This window comes from Rhinopithecus bieti, unplaced genomic scaffold, assembly GCF_001698545.2.
Source record: "Rhinopithecus bieti isolate Rb0 unplaced genomic scaffold, ASM169854v2 scaffold_74548, whole genome shotgun sequence".
NCBI classification, from domain to species: Eukaryota; Metazoa; Chordata; class Mammalia; order Primates; family Cercopithecidae; genus Rhinopithecus; species Rhinopithecus bieti.
In genome coordinates this window covers 1,190,586-1,215,769 of record NW_016828873.1, presented here as the reverse complement: position 1 = coordinate 1,215,769, position 25,184 = coordinate 1,190,586, and the positions used below count along the sequence as shown (strand labels likewise).

At 33.6% G+C, this 25,184-nt stretch overlaps 1 protein-coding gene across 1 annotated transcript in view; it reads left to right on the top strand.

The window, feature by feature from the left end:
- The window catches only part of DENND1B (DENN domain containing 1B), a 219,873-nt gene that overhangs the window by 12,173 nt on the left and 182,516 nt on the right, over positions 1-25,184 (top strand). The window lies entirely within an intron of this gene.

Genomic DNA, 25,184 nt, shown 5'->3' with positions numbered 1-25,184 from the left:
GTATTGGGGTGGGAGTTACCCGATTTTCCAGGTGTTGTGTGTCTCAGTTCCCCTGGCTAGGAAAAGGGATTCCCTTACCCCTTGCGCTTCCCAGGTGAGGCGATGCCTCGCCCTGCTTCAGCTCTCGCTGGTCAGGATGCAGCAGCTGACTAGCACTGATTGTCCGGCACTCCCCAGTGAGATGACCCCAGTACCTCAGTTGAAAATGCAGAAATCACCGGTCTTCTGTGTCACTCGCACTGGGAGTTGGAAACTGGAGCTGTTCCTATTTGGCCATCTTGCTCCGCCCCCCCTCATTCATGATTTATTTGATTCTCTGCTTGGTTATTTTTGGTGTAAAGGAATGCTTTGTGATTTTTGGACATTGATTTTGTATCCTGAGATTTTGCTAAAGTTGCTTATCAGTTTAATGAGTTTTGGGCTGAGATGATGGGGTTTTCTAATATAAAATCGTGTTGTCTGCAAACAGACACAGTAGTTTGACTTCCTCTCTTCCCTGTTTGAGTGCCCTTTATTTCTTTCTCTTGCCTGATTGCCCTGGCCAGAACATCCAATACTATGTTGAATAGGAGTAGTGAGAGAGGGAATCCTTGTCTTGTACCAGTTTTCAAAGGCAATGTTTCCAGCTTTTGCCCATTCAGTGATATTGGCTGTGGGTTTGTCATAAATAGCATTTATTGTTTTGAGATATGTTTCATCAATATCCATTTTATTGAGAGTTTTAAACCTGAAGAGATGTCAAATTTTGTCCAAGGCCTTTTCTGCATCTATTGAAATAATCATGTGGTTTTTGTTTTTGGCTCTGTTTATGTGATAGATTACGTTTATTGATTTGTATATGTTGAACCAGCATTACATCCCAGGGATGAAGCCGACTTGATCGTGGTGGATTAAGTTTTATGATGTGCTGCTGGATTCAATTTGCTAGTATTTTTTGAGGATTTTCGCATTGATGTTCATCGGGGATATTGGCTTGAAGTTTTCCCTTTTTTTGTGTCTCTTCCCGGTTTTGGTATCAGGATTATGCTGGCTTCATAAAATGAGTTAGGGAGGTATCCCTCATTTTCAGTTATTTGGAATAGTTTCAGAAGGAATGGTACCAGCTCCTCCTTGTATTTCTGGTAGAATTCAGCTGTGAATCCATCTGGTCCTGGGCTTTTTTTGGTTGGTAGGCTATTAATTACTGCCTTAATTTCAGAACTTGTTATTGGTCTATTCAGGGATTCGACTTCTTCCTGATTTAGTCCTGGGAGAGTGTATGTCTCCAGGAATTTATCCATTTCTTCTAGATTTTCTAGTTTATTTGCGTAGAGGTTTTTATATTATTCTCTGATGGTAGTTTGTATTTCTGTGGGGTCAGTGGTGATATCCCCTTTATCATTTTTTATTGTGTCTGTTTGTTTCTTCTCCCTTCCTTGTTAGTCTAGCTAGTAGTGGTCTATCTGTTTTGTTATTTTTTTAAAAAGCAGCTTCTGGGTTCATTGATTTTTTTTTTTTTTTTTTGGTGAGTTTTTCATGTTTCTATCTCCTTCAGTTCTTCTCTGATCTTAGTTATTTCTTGTCTTCTGCTAGCTTAGGATTAGTTTGATCTTGCTTCTCTAGTTCTTTTAATTGTGATGTTAGGGTGTCAATTTGAGATCTTTCTATTTCTGATGTGACCATTTAGTGCTATAAATTTCCTTCTTAACACTGCTTTAGCTGTGTACTAGAGATTCTGGTATGTTGTCTCCTTGTTCTCATTGGTTTCAAAGAACTTCTTGATTTCTGCCTAATTTCATTATGTACCCTGGAGTCATTCAGGAGCAGGTTGTTCAATTTCCATGTAATTGTGAGGTTTCGAGTGAATGTCTTAATCTTGAGTTCTAATTTGATTGCACTGTGATCTGAGAGACTGTTTGTTTTGATTTCTGTTCTTTTGCATTTGCTGAGGAGTGTTTTATTTCCAATTATGTGGTCAATGTTAGAATAAGTGCCATGTACCACTGAGAAGAATTTATATTCTGTTGATTTGGGGCAGAGAGTTCTGTAGACGTCTGCTAGGTCCACTTGATCCAGAGTTGAGTTCACATCCTGAATATCCTTGTTAATTTTCTGTCTCATTGATCTGTCTAATACTGACAGTGGGATGTTAAAGTCTCCCACTATTATTGTGTGGGAGTCTCAATCTCTTTGTAGGTCTCTAAGAACTTTTTTTGTGAATCTGGGTGCTCCTATATTGGGTGCATATATATTTAGAATAGTTAACTCTTCTTATTGAATTGTTCCCTTTACCATTATATAATGCCCTTCTTTGTCTTTTTTGATCTTTGTTGGTTTAAAGTCTATTTTTTCAGGGACTAGGACTGCAATCCCTGCTTTTTTTTTTTTTTTTTTTTTTTTTTTCCTTTCCATTTGCTTGGTAAATTTTCCTCCATCCCTTTATTTTGAGCCTATGTGTATCTTTGCATGTGAGATGGGTCTCCTGAATATAGCACACCTATGGGTCTTAACTATCCAATTTGTATTCTGGCTGTACTTCTACCTTGAGTGCAAGACAGATTCGTGAGGAAATTCTGGTGTTTAGGAGGAGTACATAGAAGGTGATCTTTAAGCCTTATTTTTTGATCACTGAATTTTGTCCTTTAGTTGGTCCTCTTCTTAGGGTGAGAGTGGAGGGCACTGCCATATAGTTCAGATAATTGAGTGTGATACCCTATTGTAGTAGAAAGACAGAATGATGAAGTTAATTCGTGATTTGAAGTTGTGGTAGAGTGATAGAGACGTTGGAATGTTATTTCTTTTATTTAATTGAAGATTTACATAATTTTTTGATAATATAAATATGAGTTTGAATCCTAACCCTGTCAGTTATATGGTTTTTGCCATAAAAAAATATCCCCTGTTTTCAGTGATATAATAGTTCACAGGATTAATTGTAGAAGTTAAGGTCTGTCTGAAGCACTGTGGTAAGTATTCAGCAAATGAGAGGGCATGGTCAGACTTCCTTCACACACTATCCCTGTCTTCTTAGGTTTTGTTTCTTTTTCTTTTTTCTTTTCTTTTCTTTTCTTTTCTTTTCTTTTCTTTTCTTTTCTTTTCTTTTCTTTTCTCTTCTCTTCTCTTCTCTTCTCTTCTCTTCTCTTCTTTTTTTTTGTGGAATTTCTCTTTTTACTTTTCTTTTCCATTCTGTTTCTTCTTTTGTGTGGTCCAGTTCTATTTATAAAACTCAGTTTGAAAATTAATCCTTCTTTGAAGGATTTCCTGAACCTCCAAGGCAACCTGTCTGTACTTCCATAGCTTCTTATATGTATCTCTAATACTAAACTATATTTTCATTTTTTTTTTTTTTGCATGTCTCTATCTATCCTGGGCTGTTTGTATGTTTCTTGAAGGAAAAGGGTCAGAACTTTCTCATTTTTCAATCTCCACATCTAGTAGAGTGGCTGGAACATGATAAGATATGAGTAAGTGTTTTTGAATGGCTGGTTGAATGAGTGACACGTGAGAGGAAGTTGAATAAACTCATGATAACTTATCTTAATCTTCTTGGAAAAGTAATAGGCAAGGTAATCTAAGAGGGATGGATTTAAGAGTGGTGTTCTACCTTAACCTTGGAAGGATTTCAAACTGGTGTTATGACACATATCAGAGGAATTCAGCAAAGTCTGAGTGAAATGATGTAACTTAGCAGAGGGGTTAGGTAGCATGAAGATTTAATAGGTCCTTGACTGTTCCTGATAGTACCTGACTTGTTTGTTTTCTCCCCTGCCCCTCATTTCTGTAGGATGTGAAATTAAAGTTCAATATATGCTGACAACCTAGTATGTGCTTCCATGATAAATAATAAAAATGCTTTAAGAAATGCTTTTAGAAAAGTATGTTACATGATTATTTTAAATTATAACAATAATAAAAATACCATTAATTAATCAAGTCTTGGTAGAAATTATCTGGAAACAGTTTAAACTATAACTGTAAGAATGAATAGTAGTAAAAGTTATGTGTTATGCAAAAATAGCAGAGATAAATTTTACCCTTCAGCTGCATCTTCATAGGAATGAATGGAAGGCAGCCAGCTACTTAGCTGACATTAAATCCAGTATATTCAGCACTATATACAGTTTTGCTTTTATATTTAATAATGACTAATGGGTCATTATTGAATATAAAAAGGAAGCAGGTAGGAGTTAAGGTCTGCATGGTTTAGGAAGAATGGCTGTTTTATTATTAAACAATTTTCTAATATATTCATAATTTTAAAATTTTGTATTGATTTAAAAGGTATTTGGTAGGAATGATTAGTTTTCATTATTTGAAATTGAGACACACTGAGTATTCTATAATTTTGCTTCTTACATCATCAGAAATAATTTATTAAATTCTAATACTTTGAAAACAAATACTTAAATGATTGTGGATTTCTAAAAATTGATGTTTTTTGGCTGTTTGGGCTTGATTCTGTCATTTTTAACTACGAGTCAATTGCATCAGACAGAAAATAATTTCATTGCATTCTATATCAACTATTGTTTTCCAAATGTAAAGAATGAAATGTCTTGAACCAATTTTGTGATGATAAATCCCCTATGAATATTATATAAAACTCATTTTTCTGTCCCTATGAGTATTACATATAAACTCGTATTTCTGAAACAAATTAATTTCTTAATGTTTAATTAAAAATTTATAAATTTTGTAGAGATGATGAGTAAATGTAAGATAATTATAATTATATTATGGCTGTTTACTTGGTTTTGTATTCCAAAAATTTTATTAGTCATGTATTTTGGTAATGCTAAAATAGAGTTTTGCATTTCCAATTTATCTTTAGTTTGAAAAGAAGTTAAAGTGAGTTAACTGTTAGGTAATTTCTTATCTGCTTCTTTGTAGATACAGCCACTATTATCATTTTTGTATATTCTTATGACTAAAAAGGATGAATCAGAATGAAACGTAAGAGGCAAACGTGGGAAAATGTACAAAAGTCAATCTAAAATCATCATCATAAATATATCTTTGTATTTATCTTTATGCAGACTAGATTTTATTTCTTTAAAAGGCAGGCCCAGTTCAGGAAGCTCAAAGGCAAAACATGATCACATTCTTATTTTACCTGCATGCTTGTTTTATACTTCTCACTGCTAAAATTTAAACTTTTATATTTACATGCAAACAGGAAAAGCTAATTTGGAAAAACATAGTGATATTTTAATGAACTTTTGGGGCCTTTAAGTTGAAGAGTTTGCCGGAAATATGTTGAATCTGGCCAGAACTCCTATTGAAAAGAATATTTTTTGCATACATTTTAGATAATAAATTGTATTTGAAAACCCCCTGTACAAATGACCTTATTTTTCTGTTGAAGGATGGGACAGACTTTAAATGAGATCTTAGAGGTGAGGTTTTTATATCTATTTTTATGGTAGTGAAATTTATATTCTAACTATAATAAATGATTCAAGGGCCAGACTGCACGGTCTGGGCAGCCAATCTATAGAATTAAATAAATGATAAATGATTCTTTGAAAGAAATAGTGTGGTTTCCCAAAAACTTCCTCTTTATTAAGCTGTAAACATTTGCCCAAAAGTGAAATTGGAATTTAGTTCTATAAAGAGGTTATGAATCTTGGAGAGAAATAGAGTAGAGGAAAATTATTTTTTCAAGGTTACCTAAGCATAGGCTTGATGAATTAGAAACAATTCTCCTAAAGTTGGAAAGATAAACGTAAATATAACATGACACGAAATCTCTCTGCCAGTTCAGAGTTTTGCATTTCGCAATTTATCTTTAGTTTGAAAAGAATTAAAGTTAGTTAACTGTGAAGCGAAACAAATAATAGAAAACAAGAGTAGCATTTAAAATGTTCTTGAATAGAAAAATGAAGTCTTGCAATTGGCATCAAGTCATTATTAACTCATAAAATGTTAGCTTTGAAATAATTTTTGTTTATTAAAACCGTATATTGCTTTAAAATGACTTTTAGGGGAATTTTTCTAATTTTTTTTAAAGAATAAGGCTAAGTTGAGTGGGTTATAAAATGAATAATTATCCATGAATTGCCATCTCACCTTTCTCTTTGGTGTGATTTCTATTTTTCCTTCCCCCTTTCACATTGTTAATAGACAAGTGATTTAAAGGAAGTATTGCCAGGTTGCTTATTAATGTTTAAAATTTAAGCCTGAAATACACTTTAGGAGAAGAAGTAGATATGAAGGCACTTCATTATTAAAATTTTAAGTTGAAAATATTGTGCAATAGCTGAAAATATTGAACTTGATCAACATATGTTACCAGCTAGCCTCTTCCCCACCCGTTCTTTTGTTATCTTGTTATTGTTATAAGGCTTAATGACAGTTGTAGGCCATAGTTCTGGATGTGGGGGTTATTCTACCCTGGGGAGAAGAAGAGGAAACAGCAGTGTGGATTATGGAAATATGGACTGATCTAAAAAGAGACCTCTTGTAAAAGAATGGAGCTCAAAGAAAAGCTAGGAGAAACTGATGAAAAGATGATGGAATATGATGTGAAAATGATAATTTGAAATCTTTCATTCCCAGCTGCCATGTTTTGGAGAAAAGGAATGCATTTGTATATTAAGAGAGAGCTACAAGAGTCCAGATGAATGGTATTACTTATGAGATATGGTTTCATTTTGATTCAGATAAATTATGTGCATTTTAATAGACCTTTGCGTATTTAGACATTTTAAATCTTAAAGACATAATATTAGGTATGATATTTCATGGAAATATTTTAAGTAGTATGCAATATTTGCTTAATATTTGGGCACCTTTAAATGAACCTAATTTCAAAAATTAACTTCGTGGTTGTTAAATTTAAGCATTTTAACTAATTGTGATGGTGAATATTTTATTTAAGGTATGAATTATTTTGTTACCTTGTAACAATTATTTAAACACATAGTCACATGTTTACTTATGTTTATTTTTGTAGATAAGTGACAATATTGCAGCTTATCTTGGTGAATTAATATTAAGTGGTAACATACAGCTCTATCCTTAGCCTGTTTGACCAGACAACAATGCAATCTAGTGGTCATTTTTGTAAAATGCAGACACAGAGTTCATGTGATTTTAACTAGTTATCGATGTGTTAATAAAGGAAAAGTTGTTTCCTGATTCTAAAGTTTGCAAAAGGTTAGATTAGGAAAACGTTAGCATGAAAATGTAAAAATAAGGCATATGGTAAGAGGATCATATTTTGAGGGAAGATGATGTGCCAGGCATTCTAATAGGAATATCTTCTAAGTAGAAGGAAACCTCTGATTGAAGTTTAGGAAGAGGATGATAACATGGAATTTACTTCTGTGAATGAACTTACCAGGCAAAGTTTAGGGAAAGAGAAGAATCTCCAAGAGCAACTGCTTTTATAGGCCACAACCTGTGTCTTTAAATCCATACTGAAAAATATAATTTGATAAGCATACCCTATGACCCTTATAAATATTTTGGTTTTTAAGAGATAAGCAATATATTTAACTTCCTCCTTTTGATATAATCAACTAGGATTATTTAATATGTTTTGCATTGCAAATTGTAATAGTCTGAAGTTTTTACATGATTGTCTGTGGAGTTATTATTTATAGGATATGGGACATTAAGGAGAAAGATTAACATCAGATAACTCCAAGTTGAGCCATAGGGAAGGGAAGAAGTAGCAAAATATTAAATTAAGCACAAGAACTTGTTCAAATTACTGCTCATTTAATGTGGTTGGAGTGTGGGATATATGAAACTTGATATTGAGGCTGCAAAGGTAGTTTGGTCAGATTATCAAGAACTTTGTATAATATGCTAACTGCTTTGGTGTTGACTAATAGGAAATAACCATAAATGGTACATATTTAGGAGGCTTCCACATCACATCTATATTTTAAAGAGGTAACTTTAGATATAGGTGATTTGAATTGGATAAAAGGAGCCCGTTGGAGACATAGAGACTACTTAGAAGGCTGTGGTAATTGTTTAGTAGAACTGTTGAGAACCTCAACTAGAGGAAGGTTACAGAGAAGGTGGGAAAGGGAATAGATTTGAGATTTTTTTTTTTTTTTTATTGTGGAGGCACAGATACATGAGTTCTACGGTATAAACAAATTGTTAAGTTTATGGTACAGTATTGTTAACTATAAGCACAGTGTTGTATATCAGACCTCTAGAGCTTATTCATGTTATATGACTGAACTTTGTGCCTGTTGAACAGCAACTTGCCATTTCTCTCTGCTCATAGACCCTGGCTGGCAACCAACATTCTACTTTCTGCTTCTGTGAATTTGACTATTTTTGATGTCTCATTTAAGTGGAATCATGCAGTATTTGTCTTTTTGAGACTGACTTATTTCACTTAGTGTAATGTTCTCCAGATTCATTCATGTAGTGGCAAGTGACAGGATTTTCCTCTTTTTTTAAGGCTGAATAATTTTCCATTGTATGTATATAACACATTTTCACTATCCATTCATCTATTGATGGACATGTAGGGTATTTCCACGTCTTTGCTATTCTGGGTAATGCTATAGAGAACATGGAAGAGCAAATATCCCTTTAAAATCCTGATTTCAGTTATTTTGGGTAAATACCCAGGAGTGGGATTGCTGGATCATGTGGTAGTTCTATTTTTAATTTTCTGAGAAACTGTTTTCCATAACTGCTGTACCATTTGATATTCCCACCAATGGTATACAAGGGTGCCAATTTTCTACAGCCTCTCCAATACTTACCTTTGTTTGTTTGTTTGTTTGTTGATAATGAGCATTCTCACAGGTGTGAAATGATATCCAACTGTGATTTGTATTTCCTTCATAATTAGTGATGTTGAGCATGTTTTCACATAACTCTTAGCCATTCGTATGATTTCTTTGGAGAAATGTCTAAGTCCTTCAATCAATTTTTGATCAGGTCTTTTTTTTTTTTTGCTATTAAGTTATAGGAGATCCTTATATGCTTTGGATAGTAACCCTTTATCATATGGATGGTTTGCAAATATTTTCTTAGATGTTATAGGTTGCCTTTCACTCTTCCAGTTGTTTTCTTTGTGGTGCATAAGATTTTTAGTTTGACGTAATTCCACTTGTCTATTTTTGCCTTAGTTGCCTGTGCATGTGTTTATAAACATCCATATCATATGTCCATGATTGGTGTTGTAGCCAAGAAATTATTGCCAAGACCAATGTCTGAAAGTTTTTCCATGTTTTCTCCTAAGAGTTTTACACTTTTCACGTCTTATATTTAAATCTGTTTTTTTTTCATTTAAAATATGTTTTAATGGGCTTCAAAATTCTATGACAGATTTTTTTGGTCAAATTATTTTCATTAAGAAGTAATTATTTTAAAAACTAACAACCTAAAAACTTGCACACAAAAAAACCCAAACATGTTCCATAAAATGTTCTCCTTTCCTTCTGAAGGTTTTATAATGTATTGCTGTCATTAACCAGTTTTTTATTATTAAACTTAAATGGCCTATTCAGGCAAATACTTCTGGGACTGTTCTTCAACCACTGAATAAAACTAGGGTGCAGGTATTAGGAATAATATTTATTTAGCCTCCTGAACTTTCTGGGTAGACTTGCTGACCTTCCCAACTCTAGCAGCCCTCTTCTCCACTGCTTTGAAGACACCCACAGCAACTGTCTGTCTCATATTATGAACAGTAAAATGACCAAGAGGGGGATGGTCAGAGGAGTTCTCAACACTCCAGCAACCATCTGAATGATGGCAGCATCACTAGATTTCAAGAGTTTAGGGCCACCTTCCTGCTTCTTACCAGAGTGGCAATCAATCTTGCTTCAGTCAAGCAAACTTGCAAGCAACATAAGCTGTGTAACAGTCTAGTATAGGAGGATAACCAGAACCTCTTTGCCTGGATGGCTCACGATAATCACGTGAGCAGTGCAGACAGCTGCTTCCGTTGGTGAGTCATTTTTGCTGTCACCAGCAACATTGCCATGACTAATATCTTTGACAGACACATTCTTGACATAGAAGCCCACATTATCCTTAGGAAGAGTTTCACTCAAAGCTTTTTGGTGCATTTCAACTGTACTTCAGTTGTAATGTTAACTGGTGCAAAAGTAGACCACATGCTGGGTTTGAGAATACTAGTCTCCACTAGTCCCAAAGGGACAGTGCCAATATCACCAGTTTGTAGACATCGGGCAGGGGCAGACACAAGACCTTGTCAACTGAATGAATTGATGGTAGGATGCAATTCAGAGCTTTAAGCAGCATGGTTTCACTGGTATTTCCATCTTTATAGGTGACTTTCCATTTCATGAGCCAAGGTATGTTAGCACTTGACTCCAGCATATTGTCACCACTCTAATTAGAAATTGGCAAAAATGCTACTGTAGCAGGTCTGTAGCCAATTTTCTTAATATGGGTGCTGATTTCCTTAATGATTTTCTCATATCTCTTCTGGCTGTAGGGTGAGTCGGTGGAATCTGTTTTGTTAACATGAACAGTTGATTGTTTTACAATCAATGTGGAAGCCAGAGGGATATGCTCATGAGTCTGCTCATTCTTGGAGATACCAAGTTCAGATTCATCAGCACCAGCAGCAACAGTAAGGATAGCACAGTCAATTTGATATTGACATGGTTTGTCTCTGTGTCTCCACCCAAATCTCATCTTGAATTGTACCTCCCATAATTCCCACATATTGTGGGAGGGACCTGGTGGGAGATAATTGAATTGTGGGGGCCGTCACCCCCATACTGTGTTCGTGGTTGTAAGTCTCACAAGATTTGATGGTTTTATAATGGGTCCCTCTTTTACTTTATTCTCTTTCTCTCTTTGCCTTCTGCCATGTAAGACATGACTTTGTTCTTCCCTCACCTTCTACCATGATTATGAGGCCTCCCCAGCCATGTGGTTGTGAGTCCATTAAACCTCCTTTTCTTTATAAATTACCCAGTCTCAGGTGTGTCTTTATCAGCAGTGTGAAAATGGACTAATACAATAAATATACCTGTAATCATATTTTTGATAAATTCCTTGTGTCCTGGGGCATCTGTGATGGTCACATAGTAGTATTTGGTGGTCTCAAATTTCCATGTGGAGATATCAGTGGTGATACCATGCTCAAGCTTAGCTTTCAGTTTATCCGAGACCCAGGCATACTTGAAGGACCCCTTTCCCATCTCAGCAGTCTTGTCCTCACATTTTTTATGGTTGTTTGGTCAGTCCCACCACATTTATAGATTGGATGGCAAGTAGTAATGGACTTGAATGAATCTACATGTCCAGTGATGATGATGTTGATACAAGTCTTTTTCTTTCCATTTTCGGTTTGATTTAGGGGTAGTTTTCATGACACCTGTATTCTGGTGGCAAACCCTTTGCCCAAAAGCTGCTTAGGTCTTTTGTTCATGTTGAATAGATTTTTGTGTATGGTGTAAGTTACATGTCCAGTTTCGTTCTTTTACATGTAGACATCCAGTTTTCCCAACTGTTTGTTGAAGAGACTATCCTAGCTTCATTGTGTATTCCTGGTACCCTTATTGAAAATTAGTTGAACATATTTGCAGGGGTTTATTTCTGAGCTCTCTATTTTGTTCCATTGGTTATATGTCTGTCTTTCTGCCAGTACCATACTATTTTAATTACTGTAGCTTTGTAATATACTTTGAAATCAGGAAATATGATGCCTCCATCTTTGTTCTTCTTTCTCAAGATTGTTTTAGCTATTTGGGGTCCTTTGTGGTTCCATATGAATTTTAGATTTGTTTTTTCTATTTCCATAAAAAATGCCATTGGGATTTTGATAGGGATAGCACTGAATCTGTAGATTGCTTTATATATTATGGCTATCGTAATGATGTTGAAGTTTTCCAATTCATGAACGTGGGATGTCTTTTTATTTATTTGTGTCTCTTAAAATTTCTTTCTTCAGTGTTTTATAGTTTTTCATTTGCAAATCTTCCATTTCCTTGGTCAATGTTATTCCTAAGTATTTTATTCTTTTTTATCTTATAGTAAATGGGATTGTTTTCTTAATTTGCTTTTCAAATAGTTTGATGTTATTATATACAAACACAACTCATTTTGTATGTTGATTTTATATCCTACAACAAATTTTCTGAATTTGTTTAGTAGTTCTAATTGATTTTTAATGCACTCTTTAGGGTTTTCTATGTATAAAGTCATGTCATCTGTGAACAGAAATAATTTTACTTCTTCCTTTCCAATTTGGATGCCTTTTATTTCTTTTTGTTGCCTAATTGCTCTAACTGTGACTTCCAGTACTATATTGAATAGAGGTGGTAAGAATAGGAATTTTGGCTTTGTTTTTGATCTTAAGAAAAGACTTTCAGTTTTTCACTATTAAGTACAATGTTAATTGTGAGCTTTTCATATATGGCCTTCATTATTTTGAGGAGCTCTCACCCTATTTGTAGTTTGTTGAGATTTTTTATTATGAAAAAGTGTTGAATTTTGTCAAATGCCTTTTCTTCATCTATTGAGAGATCTTGAAGAAAGTCAAGAGTAAAGAGTTACTGAAATTTCTTGCTTGGAAGATTAGATAAATGGTGACGCTATTAATTAAGGGAAAGGAGAAATTTTTGAAGAAGATAATTAGATAAGTCGTAGACATAATGTGTTTTATTTCTTCAAGCAGTCTGGTTAAAATATCAAAGTAACAGTTGTTACAAATGGAAAAAAACTGCAGCTCTGAGGAGACACTGGAAGCATTGATAATACTTAGAAAAACCTTACTTTATGCTGCCCCAAGCACTTTACTCTTGTAAATTCAACTAATTCTCACTGTAACACTATGAAGTAGGTATTAGTTATTATCTTATTTTATAGATGAGAAAGCTGAGGCACAGAGAGGCCATGTCACTTGCCCAAGGTTCCACAGCTTTTAAGTGGCACAACATTGATTTGAGTCAAGGCATTCTGGACTTTGTGTTCATGTTCTCAGCTATTTATACTATTCTGCTTCAGAAATAAAGACACCCATTTACTAAGCATTTTAATATGTTAGACATTGTATTGAACATTATTTGTATTCTATCAATTATCTAATCCTCAATACAGCTCTTTTATTTCACAGAATAGGAAATTGAAGCCAAGAGAGGAAAAGTTGCATGAACGATTTTACACAGCTGTTAGGTTGTTCAACTGGTTTCTGAACCTAGCATTCTGGCTGGAGAGCCCAAGCTTTTATCAGTTGTGTATAGCAGTGAGAGTAGATTCCCCATGGAAAGGTAAGAGCTGAATATAGAGTCCAGAGGGAACACCAATATGAAGAAGGAGTTGCAAAGCAGCCTGAAAAGAAATGACAAAGATAGGAGGAGAGCTACCAAAAAAAAAAAAAAAAAAAAAAAAAAAAGAGGGAAAAAGAAAAAAAAAAAAAAAAAAAAAAAAAAAAAAAAAAAAAGACATATCTAGGAAGATACATTTCAGTGGGAGGAAATTAGTCTAAAATCTTGGTTTTCTTAGATTAAGGAGCAGAGTACTTTCATCTTTGAATCCTAGTTTCATACATAGTACATTTCTTAATAAACACATGTTAAAGTCATTGAGCAAAGTGTCACACATTGTAGAAAAGTTAAATATGATAAAGAATGCAAAAAGGAAATGTATGGATAGATATGGTATATCTAGTGTGTAGTGTTCATGTCTGAGAAAACTCAATAGCAAAATGGTGTATGTAGACTTGTGAACATATATTATCTCATATACTTTCAAGGAAATTTTCAGTGAAAGGAAGAACTATTTTAGTTCTTTTTAGCTGATCTAAAGTTAAATCTAACTTCACAGAATTTACCTTAATCTGCTTTTATAAATAAGTCATTCCTGTTCTATTTTGTCCCATATTTATGATGTGTTCCCATAAAATTTAAGAATAAGTAGAAAACATGATATAATTTATTCAGGAGAATTATTGATTTTTAACTGAGAAAGCTTATTAAGGAATTTTATTTATAGTTTCTCCCTTATTGAGTAAAATCCTCTGTAAGAGACTTAGGAAATTGTGTTTTCTCTTTAAGGTCTCTTGTGCCAAAGCAGACTAGACTGGAGTGATCAAAACTCATTGCTATTTGGTGAGGGCTCTTTGATGGCTTTCTATTATGTAAAAACAACTGGTATTCTTATTTCAATTTATCATAGAAAGCATTGTACATGATAAGAACTAAAAACAAAATTGGCATCTTCACTTACAATCTCAGCAGGAGGCCAAAGATTACATCAGCAGGAAGTGTAAACTAAATTTTTATTCCAAGAGGTGGGTCTTCTATAATGGATAAGGTAGTATAAGTTTGCAAAATATAAGCTCCCAATATTTCTATTTCGAATTTCAAGAAACACTCAATTAGAAAAAAAGCACTTAGGACTTCAGATTTTACATTTTGGGGCTGACCTGAGTGCAGTAGTTTTTACCGCGAATTGATCACTATCAGTTAACATTTCTTTGTTCCTTCTCTACTTCCACTACTTCATTTGACTAGCCTTAAAAAATGAATACATAAATAACATTAATGGGCATGTGCATTTTTGTAGAAGAAAACCTTGTGTAATTTAAGATAATCTAAAATACAGAAAAGAATTAGGAGCTCCTAGATTTTTTATTTTTTTTTAGTACACCTTGCTGACTAAATAAAACCTGAATATAATTTTATTTTACTTACTAAGTACTTAGTTCCTGCTTTAAGTTGAAGGAGTTACAAGAAATCTAACAAAGTTTTCTGAATAAAATTGCTAAAAGTATAACAACTGGCCCCAGTTTGTCTCCCATCCAAGCTACGTGTCTTTATCTGACCACCAGGTATAGATAGCTTTGTCTTATTTACAGATTCCCAGTCCTGAGCTTAAGATGAAATAGTTTCTCAACCGTATATTTTTCTATTATTATTGACCTTGCTTAATCTCATCCTGCCTATGTTATTCTAGTGTTATTTGTTCTGATATGACTCTTGTTCTCAATATGACATATAATTTGCATCAGTATTTTTTTTTTGAGATGGAGTCTCGCACTGTCACCCTGGTTAAAGTGCAGTGGTGTAATCATGGCTCACTGCAACCTCCGCCCCCTGGGTTCAAGTGATTCTCCTGCCTCAGCCTCCCGAGTAGCTGGGATTACAGGCGCCTACTGCCACACCAGCTAATTTTTTGTATTTTTAGTAGCAATGGGGTTTCACCATGTTGGCCAGGCTGGTCTTGAACTCCTGACCTTGTGATTCACCTGCCTCGGCTTCCCAAAGTGCTGGGATTACAGGCATGAGCCATTGTGCCTGGTCCAGATTTTAAATAAAATGCTTCAAATTTAATTACTTGGTGTTTTGCTCATCTGTGAGAAAGAATCAGTTTTAGCTCTTATTTATGTCTTACTCGAAAATATTTAAATATATGTTTTTACTATAAATCTGATATTCTTAGTAGTAACAAATAAGCCTAGACGTAAGTAGCATTCTTTTTGGCCCCAGGGTATAATTTCAAGGGAATAGAGCAATCTATGGCAGATAAGACTCACATTTGTTATGACATATTGTCTGATCTCCTACCATTCTTTCGTACCTCATCCCTTTATTTTTTTATATATCAGATTGAACCTTGGTTCTGAAGTATTAATTGTATAATCTTAACTCTTCGTATAAATGGATAATATACACTGTATAAGGTTCAAGTAGGCATCAGATTTAGGCATCTGCTGACTATAGATTGCAATCTCGTTGAAAACAATGTAAAAATTGCATAGGGTTGGGGCATAATGGTTTGAAGTTTCCGGCTTTGTTTTCAAATCCTAACTCTATTATTTGATAGCTGTTTGGCTTTGGACAAGCTACTTAGCCTCTCAGTCCCTCTATTTAATTTTTTTTCACACATAAAAGAGAATGAAACATGGGTTGTTGTAAGGTTAAGTGGGATAATATATGCTAAGTGCTTAGGTCAGAACTTGGCACAGAGTAAGCATTTATTTTATCTTGTCTTTATTAGGAAGATAAAGCAAGCATGCAGACTCTTTTAAATCATATTACTTGAAATGTCTATCAGGGTAAATTGATTCTGATGGTGCTAAAATGGTGTCATTTTACATGAGTTCAGATTTTTTCTTAGCATGAGTAATGTGCCAGGCACTGATTAGGCCTAGGGCAACTCCAAAGTTGAAAACAGCCGCAAAAACTTTGGAGACACTTGTTCCAACTGACCTTTCCAGCGATAACAACTAGAGCTTTCTGATTCAACACTAAGTCCATTGATCTGGTTGCTAACTAATCAACCACATATTGTGATTATATAATCAAAAGTGGTTGAACACATTAAAACCTATGTCTTGATACAAGTGATTAGGAAAATAAAGATACATGTTTTCATCATTGTAAGATAAAATATAGTGATTTCATACTTGAGAATATTATAATGAAGTTGTTTATTGATGGGCGTATAAAAATATGAAGAAGGATATTTATTTTTCATAACGTTGGAGAATACAGTAGTATATCTCTTATTGCTTTTATATATTTTAATCAGTGCCAGTCCCAGGCCAGGTTCCCTCTGTGGAGCACCAGAAATTTTATCTAGCTACTTCTTGGATGTCTCCATTTTTACTCCTCTGTATATCTCAGTTTTGTGACTGTTTCTGCATTCTTGCTGCAGCTATCTTATTTCAGGCCAGCACCATACACTTCATTTACCATAAAAGCCTTATATCTGATCCCTCAGCATTTAGTCTTGCCCCTTTTCAGCCTTCTCACACTATAGACAGAGTGATCTTGCTAAAATTGAAGTCCAGTCATACCCTTCCTTGCTTTAAACCCTTCAAATTGCCTTTATTTCTTTTAGGGTAGCCATATGATTTGTTGTTCAAACTGAGATATTTTATAATTTATTTTTGAGCTATAATTTATATGTGGTGAAATGCAGATCTTAAATATACAATGAGATTAGTTTTGACATATGCATACAACTGTGTAACCCATATTCTTTTCAAGATACCAAATATTAATCTATCACTCCAGGAAGTTCCCTCCTGCTGCTTCCTGGTTAGTCTATTTAATATCCACTCTGATTCCTCATTCCACTCCTCCCCCTTCCCCAAACAACCACTTGCTGATTTCCACTACTGTAAATTTTAACTCAGATACTTTTGAAAGTAAAAGAGAATGCTACTGATAATTATAATGAGAAGATATATGGAAAGTGTTGCCAGGAGGAATGGTTTCCTTACCCTTTGTATTAAGTCCAAAATTTTTAATTGGCCTAAAGGCCTTATATAATCAGTCCCCCGGTTATTTATCAATCCAGTTTGTCTTATTACTATCTCAACATTTGTACTTCTTTTTCAACTCCAGACCTTTCTTTGCACATGTTTTCCTATGATGGGAGGACCACCCCTACATCCCTCCACCACTCTTTCCTCATGCTATAGCCTGGCTAACTTCTTATTCACTCTTTATTTCTCTATTTACATATGATTTCTTCCTTTGGGACTGTTCTCCTAGACCTGCCACGAATTGGTTTATATATCTGTCTTCAAAAGTCCCTACTGTTTTTCAGTTTTCCTACCAATGCTCTTATTACTCTATATTGTTACTAGCTGTGATTGCTATTCTAAGCTGTTAAATATTTGCAAAGTGAATATACATAAAAATTAGTTATTTATATAATTTCACATTGAGTTTGTAAATATGAGTTGTACTAACTAGACTTTATACTTTTAAGTAGTCTTCATTAAATAATTTGTTTTAAAATTGTGTAATTATAATTTACTTCTTCCAGACAAAGCTTCCAAATAACTGAATGAATAATCAGTTATGATTTTTCTAAACTTTTCAAATACACCATGAATCTCATTTCTACTGGGTGATCTTATAGACTTGCAGGACATTCAAGACTTAAATAAATAAATAATAATATGCCACTGATGCCAGAATATAAGAACTAGCTAAAGGTATATTTTCAGATACTTTAAAATGTAGGGTCCCTGATTTATTCTTGAAAATGAAAGGCCTTATTGTTTCTTGAAGCAGCTAGATAAACCACAAGAGTCCTATCTGGTTTATCACAGGATTTACTATTTTGGGAAAACAAGCAGTTTAGGGATAGTTCTGAACTAGGTTCCAGGCAGGACCCCCCCTCCAAAAAAAACAACAACAAAACAAAAATAAAAACAAGATTAATTATAATTTATTGCTCTGGAACGTATTTTATCACTATGTTCCATCTGTCGCACAAAAATCAGTTTTCTAATATATGGCCTGGGCAGTTAATGGAGAATATTTGCGTGAATATGATGACAGAAAGATAGTATGAACATAGACTAGGTGTGAAGACTGAGAGAAATAATATGCATCAATGGTTTGGCGTCTACAAGACAGAGGAGAAATGTAAAATAGAGACTGACAAAGACAAAGAAAGATTGCTTCAAAAGTAAAATAAAAACCAAAATTCTGTAATACAAGGCAATGATAAGAAAAAGGTGATTAATCTTTATTATTGGATTGCTGAATAAGTACATTAATAAAAGAAGTTAATCAGTATGTCCCCTTACATTGAAAATATCTGTTGATATGACTCTGAAGGTATTTTTAATTTGAACGAAAGCAGCCAATATAGTAGTTCAAAGTAAGCTTTTTGTATGTGATGAAATCATCAGATACGTACATTGGATAACTTTGCAATGTTAACAGTGTTTGCTTCTATTGTGTTTGGTTAAATAGAAGTAGTTGCATATATTCAAATATATATTTGTACATACATCTGTATCCACATCCATACCTACTTGCAAAATACATGAAAAATCTTCAAAAGAGCATATAAGTTATTCAGTATAATGCTTTTCATCATGTTATATCTCAGTATGTTAAAGTTTTGGCAACAGGCATTGGACACAGGACCTTTAATATTGTACTGTACTTAGTAAATACTTGTTAAATATATATAAATTTAAATTCATATAACAAGAGTTATTAGAACAAATAGCTAACTAATAAAAGAGCTAATAGTTGTTGGGGGGTTAATGTGCTTGATATTATCCTAATCATTTTGTATGGATTTTTATTTTATTTTCACTTAATCCTTACATAAATTTCTCAAATAAATCCTTGTGTAATCTAATGAGATAGACACTAATTTTTGCCCATTTCCTAGATAAGGAAACTGGAGCACATAACTAGTACTTTGCAGAAGCAGAATTTGAATGAGTTAATTAAGTCATGCCCTTGGTTACTTTGATATGCTGCCTAATGTGTGTGTGCTTGTGTACATGTGAATATGCATCTATTTTCTTTTTCAAATCTAAGAATATAATTTTATTTTCAATAAAACACATACTTTAAAATGTACATATTTATTGGGTTGCACACATCTATTTTCTAATGATCTAAAGTCTCCCTAGTTTTGAAAATTAGGAATTGTATTTCCTTTACTCTCGATAGCACATAGCTGTGGGTTGGAGTCATGGTAAGTGATCATCAGTCAACTGCTGTAAAACTTGTTTCTTTCTAAAACTTGAAGCATTTTCCTACTTATCTTAAGTCTACTTATCTTGATTTAAATGATTGCTTGATATTCATCTAAAAATACATCAGTATCTAGAAATGTAAGCAAATATTATGGGCAGTGTTCTATTTTATGATCTATTTCCCTTGATCTAGGAAATATTACTAGTTAGTATAGGAGTGAATGAAGCAGAGATATATTTAGTCTGAAGGAGGTGAGAGGTTATATGGTTATCAGGGAAAAAGAGTGGTAGTCTTCCCAAATGTCTTTTTCTTAGATAGAGCTGGGTAATTTCTATTCTAATCTCTGCTTAAAAGCTAGTGTTAACCTGGGTACAACTTTTTTTAAGAGAGAGGGTCCCTGTCACCTAGGCTGGAGTGAAGTAGTGTGTTCACCTCCAGGGCTCAAGCAATCCTTTCACCTCAGCCTCCTGAGTAGCTGGGACTACAGGTGCATGCCACCATACCTGGCTAATTTTTGTATATTTTTTAGAAACAGGGTTTCACCATGTTGCCCAGGTTGGTCTCTAACTCCTTGGCGCAAGCAATCCGCCTGCCTTGGCCTCCCAAAGTGCTGGGATTACAGGTGTGAGCCACCATGCCTGGCTGGGGCATAACTTTGAAGACAGTTTTTAATAGAATTTTTGAAAAAAAAAACCCTCTGGAAATCCATATTCTTATATATACACTTTGATTTTTTAAAATGCTTCTCTTTTCTTAACCTAATGAGAATAAATGTATTTTGCTTTTTATTTGCCAAGCACACCACTTGTCTTGTTGTAAATATAGATAATATATATAAATATATACATACACAAAATATGTAGATACATATATATTTATATAATACATGTAAGTATATAATGGATTATATACTTATTTATTACTTATAATGGATTATATAATGGAATATGTGTGTGTATATATATGTATGTATGTATATATATAATCCTGTTGGTTTGGGATCCCCGTGGATACCAAAATTCCACAGATGCTTAAGTCCTTTATATAAAATGGGACTTTTAAATATAACTGTGCACATCCTCCTATATATTTTAGATGATCTCTAGATTTCTTATACTATCTAATACAGTGTAAATGTTCTATTAATAGTTATAGTATATTGGTTTTTATTTGTATTTTTTTCAAATATTTTTAATCCATAGTTGGTTGAATCTGCAGATGCATAATCTTCTGATTTTTTTTTTTTTTTTGGTAATGTCACTCTGCACTGCTTCCAATCTAGTCTTTGTCATTGACATTAGATCAAACTAAAGTGATTGCATAGGTTTCATCACCTAAGACTTATGCACATAGAACTGAAATTTCTGAAATTTATATTTTATAGCACAGTTCTTTTTATAGCAAATGTATTTGCTTCATGGCAGTTATTTTAATATTCTAATGACATAAATTTATTTTAAATTCTTGATAGTGAAAAATAACTTGATCAGATTTAATAACCTAAGTAGTTTTAGTGTTGGAATTCACAGAGCGCTTTCCCTAATTTAAGGAGGTGACGTAGAAGAGGGATTTATTCGTAATGAAAACACAAAAGTAAAATCCAAGAGAAAATTCCACACTGGGAATAATTGTCCTGACAGTTCCTTTTGGCCCTAAGTTTAAAAATATATTCTCCAAGGGACATGGATGAAGCTTGAAACCATCATCCTCAGAAAACTTAACACAGGAATAGAAAACTAAACACCGCATATTCTCACTCATAAGTGGGAGTAAAATACTTCTTAAAAAATAAAAGATGATAGGCTATCTCTGTAATTTGACAAATTAATATAATTCTCCCTATAAAATATGTCTTGATTTAATCACCCTGTTAATATAACTTTGTTTCCCTTGAAAATTTAAAATATCTGACAGTGTCCCTGAGAGTTTGCTGTGGTGCCCTGGAACATCTAAGTGCTGTTTGGGAATCTCAGTTATTACTCTCTTGTGTAAAGTATAAATAAATTGAATGAATATGTATTATTAGGTAATTCTCATTTATTTGGGGGATAATATTCAAAATTAAGTAATCATCTTTTTAGAAATTCATGGCCTTTGTGAAAAATTAGATTAAATTAGACAGTAGCCCATTTAGTTGTAGCAAATTGATTCTGAAAGTGTTATTCATATGAAATAAAATTACAGATAGTTTAAAATTGTCCTTATATGATGTTGTATAATATTTTTAATGAAAACTTTAGTATAAATGTAATTATTTGATTAATATCGTTATGAGGATTCTTAAGAAATATAATACTTCACTTACATTTCTCTATCATTACATGTGTCATGGTTATCGGGAGATGAATGAGTTGAATTCTGGCTTTTACTCTAACTGGTCTAAGGCTAAACTGAGCATAGGTAACCATTTCCCTTGCCAGGGATTAGTTTAGGAGTGACTTATGACCCTGTGGCTAATTAAATGTAATGGGAAAGTCAGGGATCAGACTTCTGGGAAAGGTTTCCTCACTGATAAAAAGACTGACAGAAAGGGAAGCTTCTTTCACTGAATACTGCTGTGTCTTCATGGGATGTACTGAACTCTGGAAGCTCATTTTGTGATCATGAGTAGAGATAGCTGAGGAAAAAACCAACAAATTTAGTCCAGCAGGGCAGGAGGGAAGACTTCTGGGTCCATGAGGTAGGTGTTGAATTAAACAGTCTCTGAACAAGTCAACCATGTCACTTCTTGCTATGAGAGTATAACTTGTCCTTATATACATTAAGCACCCTTAACTGATATAGTTATTCTTACTCCTTAATTATTGGTGCTATTCAAACTGAAGTTAAAGACTCAGGACCCTTGTGGGTTTCATGTAGGCCATCAAATTTGTGTTTTGAAAACCACTCCCAAGTGATTCTAAAACCCCTTCATCTTCTTTCTAATCCTTTCCACCCTCCATTGAGAACATCTGGAGCAAGATAGTTATGAAATTGAATGAAAGGACTTGGTGAGTGATTGATTATATGTGGGGGTCAGGGAAAAGGAGGGGTCATGGTAACTACCGTGTTTCTGATTTGGATAACTATGTAGATGGTGCTGCCAGTTTAGGTGATAAGGACCATAACTAAAAGAACAACTTCAGTTTTGTACATTCTTCATTAGAGGTGTCTGGGAACATTTAGAAAGTGATACCAGAAAGTAGTTAGAGCCATAATCCTGGAGAAATATCTAAACTACAAGACTAAGAGATTTAGTAGGTGTAGTTGAAACTATGGGTGTAGATGAGATTGCTTACAGGTATATCTTATTGAGTAGGGAAGAGAAGAAACTATGAATTTCAGAGAACACTAGTATTTCAGTGTACAGTGGAGGACAAAGTAGTTGAGAAGGAGGAAAAACAGTTAGTGATATCAACAGTGACACATCTCATTTTATCTTAGATTTTTCTCAGATAAGTTCAAAGACCTTTGTTCTAAGAACAAATTCTAAGAACTTTGATCAAGATGTAAACTTTAGTGTTTTTTCTTTTTAAGTAAATTCTTAAATGCTTGTTTTCCTTTTCAGTTGATCAATTTATGGTGCTAAATGGTAACCTGATGGGATAAATAATTAATATGCCACTCTAACCCTAGCAATTGGCTGTCTTCTCTCTTATAAGATCAATTTCATTGTAATGCTTATTACTAGACATACACTGGTATGGAACCCAAAACCCCCCAAAATATAAATTTTCATCAGTCCTTGTTTCCAGTCATTAATATGATAATGGAAGTGCTGTTTTAGGACATACACAGAAATAGGTGTTATTACCTCTTTCATTTTGCTGTTCATAATTTTGTATTCTATTCCATCCATTCTTTTGTTTTCCTATTTTATCATTTGACATATGTTAGCCAATATACTCTTTTGGCATAAAATAAAACATTTTGGAGAGTTAGTAGGATTCTGAAACCCAGATAATTTTCTTGGCTAAGGAATATTCTTTAAATGCAAAAGTCTGTAGAAAAGGAAAATTGATAACTTCTGGAGAGTATTGTCTTAAACCTTTCACATAATCTGTGGATGCTAACCTAGAATTTTGTGTGTGCATGTGTGTGTGTTTGTATATGTATCATATTAAAAACACTGTGTAGTGAAAATACCAGCTTTAATACACTCTTTTGTAATAAACGTGGAAGTATAATTTTCAATTAATATTACTGCTAAGAGAATCCCTAAAAGCTATTTGCATGCATTTTATGCCTCCCTCCAAGTCTCTCTCTCTTTTTTTACACTTCAGTTTCAATAGCACCTGTAATTAAGGAAGAAAACCAAGGCCTGGGAGCTAGGTAGGACTTCCAAGTATTGATCTGTGTAAACCCAGTTTATGCTGTCAGGGGAGAAACAGTCAACTGCTGAGCTGCTTTGTCACTGACATAAGCTGAGAGAGGATTTTTTTTTTTTGTCTATACTGTTTATACACTAGTCTATAGACCTGCTGGCTGGTTGAATTTTAAAGAGTGCGGAGGTTTAAAGACTTGTCCCCTGAGGGATGCTTCTGCCAGTTGGGAAGCGAGCTGAGGCTGTTTTCGCAGAAGTGTGTGCATGTGTGTTGCTTGTGGAAGAAGGGAGGGGGAGGGTGTGAAAGATTGAGCAACTAACTGGGAAGCATTCTTCTTAATTTGAGTCTTAAAATTGATGTGAAATATATTACTAATTTGTGTATTTAAAGGCAGGTATTGAATTTTGAATATTTGTTCTTTATTGTTACAGAAATTATGTGGACAATTTTATAGGAGGAGGTCCGAATAGTGTTCACATGTATAGTAAAACTAGTGAATGGTTTCACTTTGTGAAGTACAAGATAAGGATTAAGCAATGGTCAAATGAAAATGAACTGGTCTCATTTGCAATGAACTGTTTATCAGTTTGCAGAATTTAACTTACTGCAAGTTTAGTGGCTCTTTTAACTGCATTTAACAAAATATTGTCAGTGGTGAAACAGTTAGCTTTTGCTTAATGTGGAATCTGTGCTCATACTTTTAAAAGCACATGATTATAAGCAATTCAGGGTACCCTGCCCTAGGAGTAGATTTTTTTTTTTTTTTTTTACAAGATGCTTTCCTTTCTGCTTATGTGCATTAAGGTACTTGAAGCTCTCTTAGGTATTGGTGTTGAAATTTTATAACGTTTTATTTTTAGTTGACACTTTATTGTAGTCTATCTTTTTAAAAGAATGCAAGAAATTCCACTTTAAAACACTCAATGCTATATTTATGTATAGGAGTTAAATATTCAGATACTGATGACTTCTGTAGACCTTATTTAGTGGCAAAGAAGTGGTAGCGAAAGTGTTGTTCAGTGAGGATGACTGCTGCATTAAGATATTTGCTCTTTTTTCTTTTCAATAGGAAACACCCTTATAAAACTCTTTGTCTTGTAAAGTTGCCTGACTTCGAAGTTGTATGATGTTGTCTTCAAGTTTAAAGTTTAACTTTTGAATCAGACTTAATTTTAAGTTATTTTTCAAATAAAATAGATTGTTAAGGCTTTGCCAAGTAGCGGATAACTATTTGTATTTTATTGTAGTTGTTAATGCGTATGGTTTTTAAATTATTAAATTATTTTTTTATTTTAATTTTTAATTAAATTATTTAATTTAATTAAAAATTAAATTATTTTTAATGACTGTTAAATAACTGAAGGTTTCAAAATCATTCAGGTTATTTTCTGTGTTTTATTAAAGCATTGATTTTCATATTAAGCAATTCTTAAATGAAAGTGCACAGAATAGAAGCTATATTTTTGAAAGCTTG